The sequence below is a fragment of the Lithobates pipiens genome, unplaced genomic scaffold (assembly GCF_037356315.1).
Source record: "Lithobates pipiens isolate NorthernLeopardFrog02 unplaced genomic scaffold, aLitPip1_a1.2 Scaffold_23, whole genome shotgun sequence".
NCBI lineage: Eukaryota > Metazoa > Chordata > Amphibia > Anura > Ranidae > Lithobates > Lithobates pipiens.
In genome coordinates this window covers 91,789,829-91,811,479 of record NW_027507785.1, presented here as the reverse complement: position 1 = coordinate 91,811,479, position 21,651 = coordinate 91,789,829, and the positions used below count along the sequence as shown (strand labels likewise).

Below are 21,651 nucleotides of genomic sequence, written 5' to 3'. Positions count from 1 at the left end.
TGGTAGCAGACAGCCTGCAACTGTGGCATCGCTACAAGCACAAATACAACCTCACTTCGGAGAGCTCTGTGGGCGCCTCTTACCTGGGCGATCCTAGGTTCCCCCCAGCCTATCTCCATCCTGAGTCTTTCAGATTGTGGGTTCAATGCAAGCTTACTCAGTTAAGGGACTTCGTTACGGGTTCTGATTTCATTCCCTTCACAGTATTACAGACCCAGCACCAACTCCCTGACAGGGAACTTTTCAGAAACCTGGAAATCCGTCACTTCTTTCTCTCCCATTACAGACTCCGGTCCCAGGTCCAACTCACCATCTTTGAGGATTTATGTTTTAACTTCCCACGCCAAAAAGGCCTGATTTCCCTGATCTATAAAGCTCTAGAGGGACTTACAATGGTTCAGACTCTGAAGTATAGATCACAATGGGAACAGGAGCTTGCACTAGGGGCCGGTGTTGTGGACTGGGAGGAGGGATGGGACAACATGTGTAAATGCACCAGATCCTTAACAATTAGGGAAACAGCTATTAAAATAATTACTAGATGGTACTACACCCCGGTACGTTTGCACAAGATTTATGTTCATACATCCCCCAACTGTTTTAGAGGTTGCAATCACCAAGGCACCTTTGTTCACATTTTTGGGGAATGTGACCGGATTCGGCCAGTTTGGCAGGAGATCTTGAGATTGATAGACAAGCTCGCTGGTCGAGCGATGCCCCCTACTTACCACCACTGTCTTCTCTTCCAAACCCCACAGGACACCCCTAAACCTCTAGTGAGGCTCGTCCATTCCATCTCTGTTTCTATGCTATGGACTATAGCGTTACATTGGAAGTCCTCTTCGATCCCTTTATCTCAGGTTCTCTCACGCATTGATCAAGTAATGCTGACTGAAAAGATTTTCCATACTTTACAGGACACAACTCATATATATGACCTAAAGTGGAATCCATGGTTCCTATTTAGATTACAAAAATGATCACACCGGGGATTTTTTTTTTTATCTCTTGCCTATCTGAAAAAAAAAAAAAAGAACTAAGGAATAAAAAATTAATAAAAGAAATTCTATTTTTATTATTTTTGTTTTTTTCTTCTCTCTCTTTTCTTTCTTTCTAGACTTCTCATTTCTTTCTTTGTGTTGTCTATTCTTATACATTACAAATATGAAGGTCAGGACATTGAATATTTTTGCTTTCCCTCTATTACGATTTTTCATTGGATGTAAGATCTATGCCACTGTAGAATCCTATGGTCTGTTCGCCATTTTATTATAATCTTGTCATCCAACTGCATATGATGTATATGTCATTTGATCCTTTTTACTGACGCTGTTTTCTATTTATCGCTTTAATAAACCTTTTTGAAAAAAAAAAAAAAAAACCTAATAGGTGTTTTTCCCTCTCCACTTTGTCCAAAACTGAAAAAAAATGTTTGTCTTTAGTTATACTTTAAAATTCTACTTTGTCTTGCATGCACAGAGCACTAGCTCTCTTCCGGTCACCCATTCAGTGAGCTGCTTCCAGCAAATGTATTCTACTTGTTAATGCCGTTTTGCTGATTTATGCATGGATGAATGCAGTGCATGACCTGGGATGTCTGCTTGCAGTTTCACTTGTATTTCCTCCGAGGTCACTTATGCAATATTAAAGTGACCTTTTTCTAACCCTGGAAAGGCACAGTGCACTTTTCCCCATCTCTTGCTGTTTTCAGCATCTATGTTTCATCGTTCACATAGAAAACTAAGACACTTTCTCCTACCTAAGATGGCAGATGGTTGGAGGAAGTCCTGGCAGCCTGAAAGTAGTTGTCTGCTTTATAGCTGCTGAATCACACTAAATTTACAGCAGCCAACCAGGTTTTGCTAAACCAAAGGCATTTACACAGCTCTTTCCCATTTTCGTAGAGACCACACACAGGACAAGAGAGTGAGCGATAAAGACCTCTATTTGGGGTGTACACTGCAGAAACGTATTAATAACAATTTTCTAAATAACAGTTATTTTCATAATTATGCCTCTTATCCTGTAGTATTCCCGTCAAGGCCAAAACTGGTCATTTAAATGCAAGTGCAATCTTTCTTCTTCATGTGGGTGGAAAAACTTCCACAGTGTCCTTTATTGGCATCCTTAAATTCCTCTGGGTGTATTTAGCTAGTATAGCTAATAAATGGTAAACCCACCAAATTCTGATATTCTACTGAATACATAGCAATGGGTTTAAAGGGAATTTTCTAAATTTCTAATTTTGTCTAGCTATATATGTGAAAGTGACCAATATCAGGTAAATATTCCTATAAGTGTTTATTAACATTTCAAATGTTTTTTTCTTTTTTTTTCCCTTGTAAAGTTTATAACTACATATAAATAGGGACAGCCATATTTTTTATTACCAATGCAGGATCTGCCATCTAGTGCTGCACAATGGTTATGTCTTATGCCTGAAACACACAATGAAATTATCAGACAAATGACCATCTGTGTTTTTTTTTGCATGCTAATCTCATATCGAAAATGAAGAGTTTACCAAGTTATGAACATTCTCGTACCACAGAATAAAAATGTGAAAGTAAGAAGAATTTTTGTATTTTCGAATGACAATTGTACTGACTGAACGAAAATGGTATGATTTGTTATTGTACAAGAAAAAATTCCCAAATTAGTGCCATCGGATAATTTTGCATGAATTGTCATTATTGGCTTTCGAAAGCTGTGCACTAATGATCAGATTATCGTATGATTGATTCGAAAGCGATATTTTTCATACGATTATCTGATCCTGTGCCTTTACTCTTTTTTCTCTCTCTTAGCACAAGTCTACTAATCAAGTATAACATGTTGAAAACAAATCAATCTTTAGGACGCTGCGATTTTGGGGTTGATTTACTAAAGGCAAACAGAATGTGCGCTTTGCAACCTGCAAGGGAATTTGCTCCAGAGTTATTCTTTGCTTTACATGTAAAGCAATTTAACTTTAGTAAATCAACCCATTTATCGCAGCAGTTGTTGACCAAAATGATAGAATTTCTCAAAGCGAACCTGTTAGCACGGGGCCACTTGTATGGGCAACATATCGGTTACAAGAAGATTGCATATACTTACCTTCTAGTAGCCCATTTCTTAAAAAGCCGCTTAGTTGCTTACAGTCCTTGCAAGTATTCAACAAGTTGGGTGGGTCAAATACCAGCTCCCACTTACTGCTCATTGTGGTTCCTCCCAACAGCTCACATATCCTGTGTTGACAGGCAAGCCAGCAAGAAAAACTACAGTCGGTAATAGAGGAATGGGTGGTCACAAACCCAACAGGTATAATTGCAGCTGCCGGAAAGCAGTGAATTGGTAGCTTATCAAGAAATGGGCCACTGTAAAAATACTTTTTTTTCTTTTTCTTTTTTTTTACAGGTATGTTGTACATACAAGTCGTCTTGGGTTGGCAGGGTCACATTACATGAAATACAAGTGCTCACTAGGAGAATCATCTACAAAAGTGTAACTATATAATGCAATCATAAAAATATGGCACAGTCATTATGTGGTAACTATGTAAAAAATACCTTGTGATTTTCTCTATTATAGTAAACTGTCCTCTAGGTGTCTTTATGCATTTTCAGTTTATTTATAGGGTTTCTGGGAACCCCAAAACACAATTATGCAAATTAGGTGCAAATGAATAGTCAATTGCTCTCTGGTCTGCCTCCATGCCTGCCTATTGGGTACTAAATTTGAAGAAAAGCCTAACATGCCATAGAGAGGTATGAGGGTGGTCCACAGTGTGATAAACAATATGTATAATAGAACACCTCAGTATTGGGCTCTTGAGGAACTTTGAAATGAAACTGATATTCTGACTCTATTTGTGTTGCCAGTGCACCTAAACCAAGGACTATACGCAAACCAGCAACATTCAGACTTATATTATACATAGAAATGTTTATTTTCTGATCTCTTAGATATTAAGTATTGGATACGCTTAGTATTTGACTGAATTGTAGGTAGTTGGTATAACGTTATAATGCCATTTTCATATTTACACTCCCTATGATCCTGTTAGCAAGTTTTTAGGAGCATGCCGCCAAAGGGGAAAACAAGGGATTAACATTTTATAAATTGTTAGGTCTCCGGTGTACAGCTACACATAGGGCTGCTGCAGACACACAATTGAAGCATCTCAGAACATTTAAAGCAGGACTTCACCCTAAAGAGGAAGTTCCGATTTATGATTTCTCCTCTTCTGGAACATTTTCTTGGAGGGGGCACAGTTGCCTGGTTTTGAGAGGTACCAGCTCCAACTTCTGGCCAGATCGCCTCTACTGGGAGTTCTTCACCCCCTCCCTTCTGTGACACATCATAGGTCCCAGAAGGCTTCAGGACCATTCACAGAGAGCATTGTGCCACCCATCCCGACTTTGACACCGCAAGGAGTCCCAACTGGCTTTCCAGTTAACATGCCTGTGCTGGGGACTCGAAGACCTGCGTAGAACCGGCCCAGGCGAGGTTAGCGCTGGATCTCTGGACAGGTGGATATCCTTTCATTAGAAGTCAGCAGCTACAGTAGAGGATGCTAACTATTATTTTTTTTTCAAATAGGGTGAAAAACCTCTTTAATTCACGGCAAGCACCTTTATGGCAGACCCTTGCTAATCCCAGCAAAATAATAGAGAAAAGGGAGTCAATACATTTGTAAATGTGCCTAATCCTTTTCTACTGAATTGTATTGTAACTGCATTGGTTGCCTTTGTATTGTAAAGCACTGCACAAACTGTTGGTGCCATATAAATTATGAATAATAATAATAATAATAATAATAATAATAATAATAATAATAATAATAATAATGATAGTACTTATTTGAGATAGTACTTCAAATTGAACAGTAGGTTAAAAGACAAAAAAATACTATGAGTTAGAAACATGGCTCTTAGAGATTTTTACAATCGGACTATCCTTCCTTTTATCCCTCTTTAAATTATGATGCTCTGGCCCTGCAATTTACTACAAAACTCTTGGAAAAAGTTCACATTTTTTGAAAGGAGTAGAACATCTGGAGGAGCCATAATAGGTTTGTTGGCTGACTCTACCAATGTGGAAGTCTGCAGTGGATCAGCTGTGCCCTCTGTGTCACACGGGCCCTTGGGAATGGACTGCATTAGACAAGGGAATTATTCAGCTGGCAAACAAACAGAGCGGCATCAGACACAGAATACTTAGAGCACCCAAGCCCTTTCATATAAAACCCTAAGCTAATTATATCCCCATTTAACATGCCACAAACAACTTCAGATTCTATCCATGTCTTAAGAGCATTTTTACATTACCTTGCATCTTTTAATGGATATAAATTAAACATTGGCATAGACACATGTAAAGGAACACTCCAGGCATTTGAAAATGAGGCATGGACATAAATACCAAGAAGAGAAGTTATGCTGCCAAGAATTTTAGGATTCATCCTGACTTTGCTTGAGTACACCTGGGAACCCTGCTGAATCTGATTCTCTGGTTTCCAGTATTGTGATATTCTGAGAACACCTACCTTGTGATTCTATAGACCAATGATGTTCATCTTCAACCATCAAACTCGAATGGCAGTAATATAAATCCTTAATGCAATCTAATTATGTATGACCCTGACCATTTAGTGGAAATTGTTAACCACTTCAATACCGGCACTTTCACCCCCTTCCTGCCCAGGCCAATTTTCAGCTTAAAATGCTGTTGAACTTTAAATTGTGTGGTACCCAAATTAAAATTGTATCTTTTTTTACACAAATAGAGCTTTGTTTTTTGTGTTATTTAATAACCATAGTTTTTTTTAATTCTTTGCTAGATAAATGGGAAGAAAATTAAAATTTTGAAAAAACCAAGCATTTTTCTCAGTTTCTGTTATCAATTTTTTGGTGACACTGATAGGCGGCACTGCTGGGTACTGATAGGCATCAATGATGGCATTGGCAGGCATTGCTAATGGGCACTGACTGCCATGTGCCTGGGCATTGATTGCCATCTCCCTGGTAGTCCAGGGTGGCATACCTATTGGGGTACCTTTGTGGGCATCTCTGGTGGTGTGGCGGCATCCCTGGTGGTCCTGGGTGGGCATCCACGAGGGGGGGGAGGCTGTGCTGATAAACAATCAGCGCAGATCCCCCTGTCAGGAGAGCCGCAGATCGGCTCTCCTCTAGTCACATCTGTCAGACACAAGTGAGGAAAAGCCGATCAACGGCTCTTCCTGTTTCCATCGTGATCAGCCGTGATTGGATACGGCTGATCACGTGGTAAAGCACCTCTGTCAGAGGCTCTTTAATGAGATCATCGTGCACCGGAAGTTATCCTGCTGGACGTCATATGACGCCCAGTCAGGATAACAGGACCACCGCTTGGCCTTCATTTTGCTATAGGCCGGGCGTGAAGTGGTTAATAACCTTAATTTAGGTCAAAATGTATTCTGCGTATGGCGTACATTTGTATCCAGTCCCATTTACTGTAATACACAATAATTAATAAAACCAGCGCAAAATAAAACAAAGATAATGACAGAAGTTGAAGACTCCAGGTAAATTTACAACACCCCAGATGAATAAAGTGCAAGTAGTGCAGCGCTTATAGAGAAAGTTCATTAACCACTTCTGAATTTCCCACTGCACATATCCTGCGGCAGGTCGAGCGCACGCCGCAGGAGTTTGCCCGTGGGTCCAGTGGACTCGATGTCCACCGGCCACCCGCGATCGCTGTAAAGAGGGGCAGAACGGGGATCTTCCTATGTAAACAAGGTGGATCCCTGTTTTGATGGGACAATACACTCTGGGTCAGATTTGTCCACCGTAATGTTGCAGTCCCACTTAAAATTGCAGATCGCCACCATTAACAGTAAAAACAATAAAAAATAATAATAAAAGTCCATATATATATCCCATAGTTTGTAGACACTATAACTTTAGTGCAAACCAATCAAGATACGCTAAATGTGTTTTTATTTTACCAAAAATATGTAGAAGAATACATATTGGCCTAAACTGGTGAATACTTTTTTTATATTATTTTTTTTTTTGGATATGTATTATGACAGAAAGTAAAAAATATTGGGTTTTTTTTTTATAGCCCAAAAAATAAATGTCACAGAGGTGATCAAATACCACCAAAAGAATATTTAGGCTCTATTTGTGGGAAAAAATTTACACAAATTTATTTGGGTACAACAGCGCATGACCGTGCAATTGTCATTTAAAGCGATGCAGTGCCGTATTGAAAAAAATAGTCTGGTCATTAAAGGGCTTAATCCTTCCGGGGCTGAAGTGGTTAATAATGAGCACCCAAGATTTCAAGTGAAGTGAAGATGTGCCTTTAAAAGAATGGACTCCGTGACACGATGTGTAACCTCCACCATAGACACTCCTAGCCACTCACATCAACAAAGGGTCACATAGGCTTTCCCATAACAGGTATGCATCCACAAGCGCAATCTCAGAGATCCTCATGGTGTTAGGCACGCAATACAGCCGGACATGTCCACACATGGATATCCCATCAGAATAGCTTGCCTCAAGACTTGCACACAGAGGGAAACCAATATCCAGGGGATGAAAAATAAAAAAGGACACATATTGCTCTCTGCTAGCAATCGTTTAATAGAGATAAAAGGAATACACTTACAAAACAGGCAATTCAAATAAGTGCCAGCATACGAGCGCTCGTAACATGAGATCCCAAGGAGACATGACTCCTTCCCGTACGTTTTATGTCCCAGGGGGCAGAACTTCATCAGTGGGTACCCCTTCAGGACAGTACAAATACCCCCCAAGTGACCCTTTTTGGAAAGTAGACAGTCCAAGGTATTTAGTAAGAGGCATTGCAAGTTTTTCGAAGTGATAATTTTTATCACAGTTTTTTGGAAATTGAAGAAATTAAAAGTACAGCGTAATCATATAACTGATGATAAGGTACACTAAATAATAGCAGCATGTAAAAAATAATAATAATATTTTTTTTTCCCATTTAAAAAAAATATTTTTTTTCTTTTTTATTATATTATGTTTTTTTCTTACGATTATTTTTTTAACACACTGTGACCAGAGCAATACAGTGTTACCATAGTAACATAATGATTACCATAACATAATGATTAACATAACCAGTGCATTTTACTGGTATAAGCAACCATTTTTACAGAATGAAGTTGATTCATTCAGTGTGTGTTATGATCAGCTGCTACTTGCCACAGCTAATCACATGGTACAGTCACATGGTACAGATGGGCTGTGATTGGCCCTGTCTGTACCATGTGATCACTGTGACCAATCACTGCTAGCGACACAATTTTACACAATGAATAGCCATCAAAGCCATTAATTGTTTACAATTGTCCTGTGATCTGTTTTGATTGTGCACAGCAATTACATGGTACCGGCAGTGGTACACTGATCAATTATTGGCTTTGTCCAGATTGCGCCACAGTGCGTCCCCACGGCTGTGCAAGTCATGTTCCAGGAGGACATCATGTGACGGAACGACAAAAGTCCCGCCCAGCCGTCATCGTGATTATTACTTTATTATATATCAACCTAAAGTGGTTCTAAAGGCAGAAGGTTTTTTTACCGTAATGCATTCTATGCATTAAGGTAAAAAAACCTTCTAGGTCCTTATACTTACCTGAGCCCTATCTCGATCCAGGAATATGCATGAGAACAGCGGCACTCTCAGTTCGCTCTGTCCTCATTGGCTCACACACAGCAGCCAGTGAGCCAATGAGGAGACAGCAGGAGGGGGCCGAACCACACTTTGCGTGTGAATGGACAATGTTCATTCACAGGAGCGTGGCTCAGGAGCGAGCATGCTTGAGTCCCCCCATAGCAAGAGGCTTGCTATTAGGGGCATGCGGCAGGGCGGAGGAGCCAAGACTGTCGGCAGGGGACCCATAAAGAAAAGGATCGGGGCTGCTCTGTGAAAAAACTATTGCACAGAGCAGGTAAGTATAACATGTTTGTTATTTCATTTTTTTTATTACAACCATTAGAATCATGTTTATCCTGAAATCAGCATATGGCCTCCTCTCCCTCCTCAGCTATAGCACTGACCAGTGCAGACAAATACAGACATCCAATAATTTGACAGGTCAAATACCAGGCAAAGGAGGCTGAAAGAGGCAGGGATAAGTGTAAACTTTTGCATAGCCAATGGTTAAATCTTTGACTGCTCCAGATTACAGGGCTCATTGAGCACACACTTCTGGGTACCTTCATTTAATTCCTACGGCCCATTTAATACATTTTTGGGAGATTAAAATTAAACAATATCCTTTAATAAATCAAATCATAAAGGGAAACTGAATTCTGTAAGGCAGGCAGGCAGAGAGCAAACAACTAGTCACCAGTAGTGCTTGAAACTAGCAATCAAGAGACAGCAGTGCCTTAGATCTTACACTGCAAATATACTACGGTGAGGCTGAAGGCAAAGGGTTGCCTAGGCACACTCACATACCAGGAAGTGCCCTGCAATTTTTTAGGAGGAACCGAAGCTGAAGCCACATTTTTCTGGGCACCGCTTAGGTACATTTAAAGCTTATTTACAGTCAAAATCTAAAATCATATATTCCTTTCCACACTGTATTTCAATTATTTATAGCCTATTCCTATCGATCTGAATGATCTTGAAGTTTGTAAATGCATTTTGTAAACATCTCCACATATTTACTTCCTTGACATTCTGTGTCACATATTCACTATGCCCTGTGGGTAGGCACTGCTGGGTCAGACATTTCACAGGGCCTGCCTTCTGAAATAAAGAGGTCCTGAGAGAAGGAGTTTCAGAGGGTGGAGCAAGAACCATGGGATATGTAGTCCTAGAAACTGAAAGTAATTAGCAGAGCAGATGCAAAGCATGCAGGGAGTCCAGGAAGTTGTGGAAAGAGATGGTTAGTAGACAGGCAGCACTCATAAAATAAAAGGAACGTTTTCAAGAAAGCTTATATTGGATTGCCAAAAATGACTGTATGTGTAACTGTAATGCCTAGTACACACAGGTCGAATGTCAAATAAAAAATAGCCGACATTCGGCCCATGTGTATTTCTGGTATAAGCTGGTTATGACAGAAGCCAGCCATTTGGCATGCTGGAAAACCAGTAGCCGACCGACTCCTGATCAGGGCTCTCAGCCAATGGCTGAGAGCGTTGAGCAGAGTGTTCTGGTGAGGGGGGTGTTCCCCTGTCAGAACGCAACAGCTCAGCAGGGGAGATCGCTGTACTATCGTCAGACTGTTAGTACAGCAACTCTGACCGGAGTAAGGTTTTTCCTTTTTTTTTACGTTCAACACGCTGAGTTGAACGAAAAAATAAACTATTAGTGTATAAAAGGCTTAAGTGTATGCTGAGACCATAGATTTCATTTAATTTAATACTTTTATATATGCCCTTTAACATTGCAAATATTACCATAGATTTCATTGAAAACATTAGATTTTATTTAATACTTTAATATGTGCCCTATAACATAGCAAATCTTCACTTTTTAAGCACAGGTCAACTTTAAAAATGACAGCGCTATAGATCACTGCATACATTTATGGCGCTATAGAGGTACCTGTAATAAATAAAAGAACATAGGATAATGACAATCTAGTGAGCACAAAAAGATGAGGTATTTAACAAAAGTGATCAAAAGTGAACTGTCAGGCGCTGTATGGGATTCGCACCGCACTGCTGTGCAAATCACATGCAAAGTCTGTGCGATGCAAATTCAGCCATGCAGATTGTATGGTTGAATTTGCATCGCATTCGGACCAAAATTGTGAAGGACCCTTTGATCATGTGATCTGATTCCTGTCCAAATTCACAGTTCGCACTGCGATATGTGAACAGATCTGGGGGTGTCATTAACTTTCTATTGACACCTGCAGCCATACCTCCCAACTTTTTGAGATAGGAATGAGGGCCACCTATCAGCAAAAGTATGCAGGTACAGGACACACACCTTGCCACGCCCCCTTAAAGAAGAATTGTACAAACAAAGAAGAGTGGTTAAACCCACAAGTGCTTTTTTTACCACTACTATTCATTTATATTGGCTTTTGGAATTTTACATATGCAGCAATATAGAAACTAGATGTAAGGTTTAGCACTGGGAAACACTTTTTGAAAGATAAAAAGTGCATTTTATATATATCTATATAGATCAGACCAAAATGAGGGACAAATGAGGAGGAAAGGGGGACAGGGGGACAGTGCTTCAAATTAGGGACAGTCCCTCGAAATGAGGGACAGTTGGGAGCTATGCCCGAAGCGGTTCACATAGGGCAGTGTGAACTGCCAGTGGGTGAAATGCAATTGTGAAACCCATACTGCAGCCTTTCTCAACCTTTTCAACACAAAGGAACCCTTGAAATAGTTCTGCGGTCTTAGGGAACCCCTTCTAAAAATTAGAAATCTACAACTCATGATACATTAGTGTGATGGTCAGTGGGAAGAATGGTCCTTACACTTGTGGTCATTGCGAAGAATTACCTCCTTACAGATAGTTAAAAAGATCAGTGGTGTCAGTGGAAATGTATCTGAGAGGCAGAAATTGCCCAATGCTGGAAGAACCCCTAGCATCCTCTTGAGGAACCCTGGTTGAGAATCACTGCCGTACTGGATTCACACTGGTTCTCGCATCGCAGCAGTGTGAACTGGCCCTGAAAGCTGAGAGAAAACCTTGAAAAAATGAGAATATTCCTAAAAATCAGGAACAGTTGTCAAGCACGGTACACATCCGATATCCCAATAACTGCAGAGAAGCAATACAAGTTTTTATAGCCACTAAGAGGCCATAGACACTGTGGAATTTGTCAGCCTGAAAATTCCACACAGTTCAGAAATGATCCCAAAATGTCATTCATACCAAGACAACACGTTGTGAAGTTTTATGGCGTCAGCCGAGGTGTAAACAGGTGACACTAAGCATTCATCAATGCCATAGCGTCATTATGTCCCTTAGACAATTTGCCAGGTAAACAGGCCCTCACGCTGTTCCCAGACTTTCTCAGAGATGGGCCTTTATAGGCAGGTGGCCATGTTTCCCTGAAACAGACACACTTGTGAAGCTGTGCGCTTCTGTTTCAGAGAACAAAGCATGGTTTTAATAGGCTTGTAATGTTTATGGTGTTTGCAAGTAAGTGTCAAAAATGCAAGTTGGGACACAACGAGCAGCAAGCTTGCTTCTACTCATACTTGAGCCAGCATCCCGTGGGTCTGAAGAAGATATCAGACAGCTGACTACTTCCCACGGAAGTCTCTGTTGTATTAACATCCTGCTGTTCTGTTTGTGTTTGGGCAGGGATAGGACTCTCCACTCTCAGCAGGAACTCAAACTCTTTTTGGTCACACAAAGTTATACTACATGAGAGCTAAGCTGAAACAACGCAGCGTTAGGAAGTAATATTACTATAATACCGTTCATGCAGGGCTGTGGTAAAACATGAAACATGACTTAGCCTGTTTAGGTTTTAAAGACTGAAAAAAATATATACAAACTCAGCATGAATGGGGTGTACTTAACACACAGCTGCCTGTAATGTATGTCAGGGCAAAAAAAAAAAGTACATTACATCTCTGCAATACATGCACATTTTCTTATTTTATCCCTTTAAAAATGCAAAATACCTAGTGCTCTACTATAAATCCAATGTGCTCATTACTTGATGTTTAGGCTGACCACACAGTGCTTTGTTGCTGTAAAAGCTCAAGAAACGCTGAGGACCCTGCCTGCTTGACCACAGAATTCCCCCTGTCCTCCACTTTCCTCTGTCCCAATCCAACTGCACACATCAATTTCTTTTTCAGGAGAACAAAGCTGCTCCCTTGACTACAAAAAGCCTGCCCATACTCTGCATTGTAACAAATCAGCTTCTAGGTTTAAGGCTCTAATCACACTTGTGTAACACACACTTGTGTCTGTTTGTCTACCCCCCCCCCCCTGCCACGTTTGCCACCTTTTAGGGGGGAGAGGGTACTTGTCACCGTCGCAAAGTGAGAACCAAGTTTGGTCCCCGCCTCCTCCTCCCCCTCCCCCCCCCCCCCCGCAGCCAGTCCATTCACAGTGTGCAGCGAGATTCGTGCATGTGCAGTAGGAAACCAGCAGTGAAGCTGTAAGGTTTCACTGCTCGTTTCCCTTAGCCAAGATGGTGACACCAGCACTCGAGAATCGGCTCAGGTGAAGACACTGTTGGATGCCTGAACAGGTAAGTTTCCCAATAGTAACTCCTCTTTAACCACTTCAATACATGGCACTTTCCCGCCTTCCTGCCCAGTCCAATTTTCAGCATTCAGCGCTGTAGCATTTTGAATCACAATTGCGCAGTCATGCGACACTGTACCCAAAAAAACGTTTTTACCATTTTTTCCTACAAATAGAACTTTCTTTTGGTGGTATTTGATCACCACAGGGGTTTTTTATTTTTTGCGCTACAAAAATAAAGAAAAGACTGAAATTTAAAAAAAAAAGTTTTTCTTTGTTACAAAACTTTGTAAATAAGTAGGTTTTCTCCTTACTGATGAGCACTGATGATGCTGCACTAATGGGCACTGATGAGGCTGTACTGATTGGCACTGATGAGGTGGCATTGATGGGCACTGATGATGAGGCACTTATATGCAGCACTGATGGGCACTGATAGGTGGCAATGGTATGCAGCACTAATAGGTGGCACTGATGGGCACTCATAGGTGGCACTGATGGGCAATCATAAGTGGCACTAATAGGTGGCACTGGTGGGCACTTATAGGCGGCACTGGTGGGCACTGATGGGTGGCACTGGTGGGCACTGATGGGTGGCACTGATAAATGGCACTGATAGGCAGCACTGATGAGGAGGCACTGGCAGGCATCATTGGTGGGCACAGAGTGCCATCCTAACGGTCACTGATTGGCACTGATTGCCAACCAAGGTGGGCTCATCTGGTGGTCTGAAGTAGGCATCCTCAATGGGTCTTCACTGATAATCGATGTGCTGATTATCAGTGCAGACCCCCCCTGTCAGAAGAGCAGCCGATCGGCTCTTCTCTACTCGTGCCTGTCAGTGTTAGCAAGTGGAGGAAAAGCCGATAAACATTTCTTCCTGCTTACACTATGATCAGCTGTGATTGGACACGGCTGATCACATGGTAAAAAGCCATAGACTCTCTTTACCTAGATTGGAGATGCAGTGTGTCAGATTGACACACCACACCACCGATCACCACGCGCCCCCACAGGCGGGCACTATCGGCTTATCCTGTTGGACATCATATGACGTCTAGTCAGGATAATACAACCACTTTCCGGCCGTCATTTTTCTATATGCCAGGCAGGAAGTGGTGAAAGTCAGTGCAACTTTGAAAAGTGTCTGCACTACTTTGATGTGACTTTTGATCCAGAGAGTGCAGTCAGATCAAAGTGCACCAAAGTCGCACTGGAAATCATGCAACTTTCAAGTCACTCTAATGTGAATGGAGCCTTGTTGTCAATTTATTATTGCCTAATTGAACAAGCTGTAGTTAGAAGCTGATTCTGTGAGTAGCAGTTTTAGTAAATCTCCCCGTGTGTCGGGAAAGGTCTCTTGGGAGATACAGTCCTGGTTGCACGTCTTTGTCAATAGGAATTGAGCCCTCAACAGCTACTCCTGCAAGAAATTACAAGTCTGGTGATAATATCACAGGAAATGATAAAAGCTACTTCCAAAAACAAAGCTCCCCTGATCATGGTGAACACTGAACCATAGTGAGGAAGAATGGGAAGTATAAACCGAGGTATTTTTGACCCAAGAGCCCATATTTAAGAGGTCCTGTCATGCTTTTTTTTTTTCTATTACAAGTGATATTTATATTCCTTGTAATAGGAATACAAGTAATACTTAAAAAAAAAAAAAGAACAGTGTAAAAATGAAGAATAAAAAGTAAAATAAATAAGAAAAAAATGTTGTAACGTGCCCTGTCCCGCTGAGCTCACGTGAAGAAGCAAATGCATACGTGAGTAGCCCCCTCATATGTAAACGGTACTCAAACACACACATGTGAGGTATCACTGTGATTGTTAGAGCAAGAGCAATAATTCTAGTCCTAGACCTATGGAGATTTTTAAGGGTAAAATTTGTCACCATTCCATGAGTGGGCGCAATTTTGAAGCGTGACATGTTGGGTATCAATTTACTCAGTGTATCATCATCTTTCACAATATAAACAAAAAAACTGGCTAACTTTAATGGCTAACTTTCCTTCAAAAAAGGGTATTTTCTTTCAAAAAAAGTGCGCCTGTAAGACCGCTGCACAAATACAGTGTGACATATAGCATTGTAAAGACCGCCATTTTATTCTCTAGGGTGTTAGAAAAAAAAAAAATATATATATATATATATATATATATATATATAGAAAGGCCAGTATGGTGGCCTGAAATTATGGGAGGAGCCCGGTGGTGTATATAACCTGCCGTTCGCCCATCTTCCTCGTCGGTTCCGGTGCGCGATACCTGATACGTCAGATATCAAGGGCCGACTATCCAGATCAGACGCAGCGAGCCTGTTCGGCGGTTCCCACGTTTTTCGTCTTCAATTTGACAATCCCGTCTCGTCCATCAGCGTCCGTAGGTTCGTCGACGTCGTACCCATCGAATTTGTCGCTCGGGCCGGCTGTCGCAGGTAGGGCTTCGGCACCCTCTTTTCATTATGTTCTCGATGTACCGTCATTATGCTTGTACGCACGAGCCGCTCGGTTCTGTCATATCGAATGTTTCGGTGGCCTCGTACGCTTGTCACTGTATGCTACTTTCGATGTAGGCGTTGTCATCATTCGACACGTTCGATTACGCCACGTCAGGCGATTCATTCGCAGCTACGGCATTCGAAACCGTTCGACTGCCCGTGCATTTCTATTGTAGCGGTCGAATCGTTCGACCCACAGCCGACTGCTTGTTACGACAAGGCAATCAGTCCGCACGTTTCGCTTGCTCTGCTCCAGTTCGAATATGTCTCTTCATTTCTTGCAATTATGTTATGTGTCTCATTTCACCTCGTTCAAACATTTCAGTCGCAGTCATTTCTGCTGCTCCAATATCCTTTCTGTCACTAGTCGCGCTCCGTCGCGAATCCTGTCGCACCGCTGGTGCACCGATTCGCTTTGAAGTGCCCCAGGGTTCGGCCTCATTTCTGTACATGCTCCAGAGACTGAATCACTTGCAGGTTCACGCTCGGTCCCTGATTCTTGTCTTTGTCATGGCATACCATTTCTGTCACTTATTACGCTCCAATTCGAATCCTGTCGCATTCCTCTATGCACCGATTCGTCCTGGTGCGCCCAGCTGCTACGCCTCATTTCAGTACATGCTCCAGAGACGGATTCTTTGGTTACCTACAGTCCAGTCGTTGAATCCTGTCTCTGTCATGGGACATCATTTCTGTCACTTATTACACTCCAATTCGAATCCTGTCGCATGTTATTATGCACCGATTCGTTCTGGTGTGCCCAGCTGCTACGCCTCATTTCAGTACATGCGCCAGAGACGGATTCATTATTTGCTACCATCAGTCCAGTCGTTGAATCTTGTCTCTGTCATGGGATATCATTTCTGTCACTTATTACACTCCGATTCGAATCTTGTTGCATTTATTTGATGCACCGATTCGTTCCGGTGTGCCCAGCTGCTACGCCTCATTTCAGTACATGCGCCAGAGACGGATTCATTATTTGCTACCATCAGTCCAGTCGTTGAATCTTGTCTCTGTCATGGGATATCATTTCTGTCACTTATTACACTCCGATTCGAATCTTGTTGCATTTATTTGATGCACCGATTCGTTCCGGTGTGCCCAGCTGCTACGCCTCATTTCAGTACATGCTCCAAAGACGGGATTCATTTGTTAGGTGCATGGGCTCGTCTTCTGATTCCAGTCTTTGTCATGGGTTTCATTTCATTTCACCTATCACGTTCCGGTACGAATAGTCATGTTCATGGACCAATTCGTCCCGGCGTGCCCCAGGAATGGCCTAATTTCAGTACATGCTCCAGGTTCCGTTTCGTGCTCGGTCGCAAGTTTGTGGCATGGCGATTCGGATCTCTGTCATGGCAGATTCATTCATTTCACGGTCACGTATCACTTCCCGCTTCTAGTCCAGTTGATTCTTCAACGTTGGATTCTTATCGGGGGGCCCTTGCTCGTCAGCCTCATTTCACTAAAAATAAAAAAAAAAAAAAGGGAAAAAGAAAAAAAAAAAAAGGGGGGGGGGGGGTAAAAAAAAAACAAAAAAAAAAAAAAAAAATAATAAAAAAAAAAAAAGGGGGGGGGGCGATTCAGGGGGGGGGGAAAGAGAAAAATTTTTTATTTCCTTCTTTGGTGTCATTTTATCTCATGTGTGACGTCTCACCTCCACTGTTAGCTAGCCTTCGTCAGGTGGGAGTCTCAAACAAACTTCACCTTCATCTCCTCAGGTCAGTCGAGTTCAGTAGGTCCAGCCTGCACCTGGTCAGACGGTGCCTCCTTAGGTAAGCATAATCATCTAGCGGGGAAAATGCCCTTCAGCAAAGCTGCCTTCTTTGAAACAGGTATTTCTTTAGGAGTCTCCAACCAGTTGTAATCCATGTCACCCCTTATAGGTCCGTATTAGGAGAAAGACCCGCATCAGAGGGCTTGTGGCCTCGTCAGACCCAAATTCCGCCACCATGTCCCAGGCCGGCAGCGAGGACCTCACGGCTCCATTGTCTCCATCCGGTTCAGAGAATGGCAGCCAAAGGGCCTTCAGAGCTTGGACCATTCCCAGGCTAACAGCCGAGCTGAGACGCAGGGGTGTGCCCTTTTCAGCAACAGCCAGAAAGGCAGAGCTTTTCCGGCTCCTGTTTCCTCCTCCCGCGGCGGTGGAGGCTTCTACTCAGCAGGCCTCCTTAGGCTCCATCGCCTCTTCTATCTCCCAGCTCCACACCCTGGTGTCATCCATCACGACCTCAATGACAGATCTGCAGGGCCGAGTGGCCCTCCTCGAGACCCAACCCTCTGTTTCTCCGCCTGTACCAGCATCCCTGCCAGTTGTGAGCCCTCCTGCAGGTATCCCCGGAGCTGCACCAATAGTGTACCCATCGCATTTGGTGTCAGCAAACATCAGGAAGGACATCTTAGAGGGAAAGGACGTCAATTTGGCTTCCCTGCTGATCTCAATTCATGAGCTGGCAGAGAATAAGGCCTATACTTGGGGGGACGTATCAGTGGTCCTCAAAGCTAAGGACCCCAGATTAGATAGAAAACTCTCTGTCACTGAGTTTACCTTAGCCTTTGGCATGATGAGGGACATCATTTGCTCAGCCTCCCCTGGCAGGAGGGAGGAGCTGGATCGGTACCTCCATGTGGTAGTTGACCTGGGCTACAAGTACGGCGGATTTTCATTTTATGACTACCACCGATCCTTCTCCGCTAAAGCAGCCGCCAGGCTCTCCCAGTTCCAGACCCCTACGGATTGGAGCACCATGGACACAGAACTGTTCTGCCGCCACTTCGCGGGGCTTCGGTCCCCTCTGTGTGCAATCTGCCAGTCAGCAACACATACTGCGGCCTGGTGCGCTACCTCAGTGGCAGCCCCGCCCTTCGTCGGCCCATCTACCTCGGGGACCGCTCAGGGCCTGCAAGCGCCAGCTCGCCCGCCACAGACCGATAAGCTAGGGCGCCCAGTTAAGACCATGGGCGGTGCTTCAATCTGCAATAATTATAACAGTGGGTCGTGTAATTTCAGCCAGTGTAGGCTGCTCCATGTGTGCACTCAATGTCATAGAGCTCACCCCCGGCTCATGTGCGAGATCAAGCAGCTCAAAAGGTCCTGACTAAGCCGGCTCAATGTGTCATGGCTTAGCGTCTACCTATCCAGCCACCCTACCCCCTCACTGTCCACCTTCCTCGTCCAGGGCTTCACGGAAGGCTTTCACACTGGACTTATCTCTCTCCCTCACGTCACACACGAATGCCAGAACCTCCGCTCAGCAGCCACGGATGAGCTAGCCATCGACCAACTGCTACAATCTGAACTAGATCAGGACTTTGTCATCGGCCCTTTCGTACAGCCCCCATTCGTCACCTGGCGAGTCAGCCCTATTGGGCTTGTCAAGGGCAAGTTCTCTAATAAACTCAGATTGGTTTATGATTTGTCAGCGCCTCATTCCTCCACGGTTCCCAGCCTCAATTCCCTTATTCCCTCTGAGGAGTTCTCCCTTAAATATGCATCAGTAGACATGGCCATCCAGGCCATTCTTAAGACAGGCACAGGTACCTGGCTCTCCAAGGCCGACATCTCAAATGCTTTTAAACTTCTTCCTATCCATCCTTCCCTCTGGTGCTGGCATGGAATCAAGTGGAGGCAGCGGTACTACTTTGCCACTAAGCTCACGTTCGGGTCCAAGAGTAGTCCTTGGCTCTTCGACACCTTCGCACAGGCTCTTGCTTGGATCTTGTTACACGTAGCCCAGTGTCGGGAAGTCATTCATTATCTGGATGACTTCCTGCTGATAGAGCCGCCCGGCTCTCCCCCACAAGATCTGGCTAAGTTGAGGGGAGTCTTCAATAACCTTAATGTCCCCATTGCCGAGCACAAGGTGGAGGGTCCGTCGCAGGCTATCACCTTTCTCGGGGTCAGCCTAGACACTAACACTATGCAGGCCAGCCTTCCCCCGGATAAACTGACCCGCATCAGGACGGTCCTGAGGGACTTTACTCATGCCAGGACTTGTACCAAGAGACAGCTCCAGTCCCTTCTTGGTATGCTCAATTTTGCTATGCGCATCATCCCCCAGGGGCGCTCGTTCGTGTCACGCCTGCTGGCCTTATTATCCCACTCTCAGGATCCGGAGCAAGTACTCAACCTGGATTCCGCGGCTATTGCAGACCTAGCCATGTGGGAGGAATTCCTGTCCTCCTGGAACGGAGTGTCCCTGTTCGTCCCCTCCGTGTCCGCCCTTTCACCTCGGGTGGTGACCGACGCGGCGGCCTCCACGGGCTTTGCGGCTATTTTTGGCAACCTCTGGCTCGCAGCCCCCTGGCCTCCACAGATACTGGCTATTCCTGGCTTCACTGAGACGTCCTCCCTGTTTGAGCTATATCCCATTGTAGCCGCTGCACACACCTGGGGCCGCAGCTGGTCAGGCCAGACGGTGGTCTTTTCTACAGATAACCTGGCCACTGCGGAGATTGTCAATAAAGGCAGGTCCAGATCTCTACAGATTATGTCCTTCCTGCGGCGACTGACCCAGCTCTCATTATTGTTTCAGTTTAACCTTCATTGTTCTTTTGTCCCCGGCAAATTCAATCAGGCGGCGGATGCCCTCTCCCGCTTTAACTTTGTTTCGTTTTTTGATCAGGTGCCCGGAGCCGGACCAACTTCTGCAGCTATCCCGGACTGGTCTCAACTGACATTGGATTAGCCCCGCACTTGTCAGCAGCGACTCAACTTATTGATCACTCCCTCTCAGACAATACCCGCAAGGCCTATCAGTCGGCCTGGAGGGCCTTTACTCGCTTCATATCATCCCACAATACAGAGACCTCCCGGGTCAAGCAAGTCCTTGCCTTCCTTTCCTACTGCCATTCGGACTTGGCATTATCTTTCAACACAATCCGATTGTACTTGGCCGGGGTACAACACTTCACGTCCCTCCAGGACCCTACCAAGCCCTCCTTATTCACCTTTCACGCCGTCCGGGCACTCATGCGCGGCATTCAGAAACGTCGGCCGGTTTCCAGCATCAAACGGCTGCCTATCACGGGCGAAGTGTTCAGGGACATGTCAGACGTTCTGGCCTCCTCACCTTTCGGTCTCCATGTCAGTGTCGTCCTGCAAGCAGCCATACACCTGGCCTTCTACGGCTTCTTGCGGCCAGGCGAGTTTACCTGCAGTGGCCCCTCGGCACGTATGCTGTGCAAGCACCATCTAGTTAGGTTTGAGGACCATTTCATCCTACATTTAGCGGTCTCAAAGACACAGCAGCTTGGCCCAGGTACGGACATACATCTCTATAAAACCCACAACCGCTGGTGTCCGGTTGCTGTCCTCACCCGCTTGCTGACCCTTTTGGCCGATCAACCAGGGACTGGCCCACTTCTCCCCTTTCACTCCAAACCTCTCAACGCAGCCCAGTTCATGGAGCATGTCAGGATACTCCTGGGCATCCTTCACCTCAATCCTGCACACTACTCGGGACATTCGTTTCGCATCGGGGCAGCTTCAACGGCCTCCCGCCAAGGGGTCCCGGTCCACGTTATCAAAAAGTTGGGTAGATGGAAGTCCTCCTGTTTTGCCCGTTACGTACCCAATCCGCAAGTTGAGATGGCCCAGGCCTTTGTCAAACTTACCCAGTAACAGTCTTGGTTCAATAAAATACATCCCCTACCTGAGTGTTTTGCCCCCTTATTTTGGTATACCGTACGTTAGACCAGGGCACACTTTCAGGTCCATTTCAGGTAGCGAGTTTATGTTGTCCTTGTCTATCATCCTTGTCCGTATCGGTCAGAGGGCTCTTCACCATAAATAGAAAGGCCAGTATGGTGGCCTGAAATTATGGGAGGAGCCCGGTGGTGTATATAACCTGCCGTTCGCCCATCTTCCTCGTCGGTTCCGGTGCGCGATACCCGCCCACCCGTCCCCTTTTATCAGGCCTTCACTCTAGCATACTCCTCATATGAGTACT

At 44.2% G+C, this 21,651-nt stretch overlaps 1 protein-coding gene and 1 long non-coding RNA gene across 6 annotated transcripts in view; one reads left to right on the top strand and one right to left on the bottom strand.

Moving 5' to 3' along the window:
• Positions 1-21,651, bottom strand: part of ERC2 (ELKS/RAB6-interacting/CAST family member 2) — a 1,374,577-nt gene that overhangs the window by 630,052 nt on the left and 722,874 nt on the right. The gene's annotated exons all lie outside the window — the stretch shown is intronic.
• The window catches only part of LOC143927736 (uncharacterized), a 75,999-nt gene that overhangs the window by 41,786 nt on the left and 12,562 nt on the right, over positions 1-21,651 (top strand). The window contains exons 2-3 of the long non-coding RNA XR_013262312.1: positions 2,518-2,566; positions 3,221-3,303. This is a non-coding gene — a long non-coding RNA (uncharacterized LOC143927736). The remainder of the gene's footprint in view (positions 1-2,517; positions 2,567-3,220; positions 3,304-21,651) is intronic.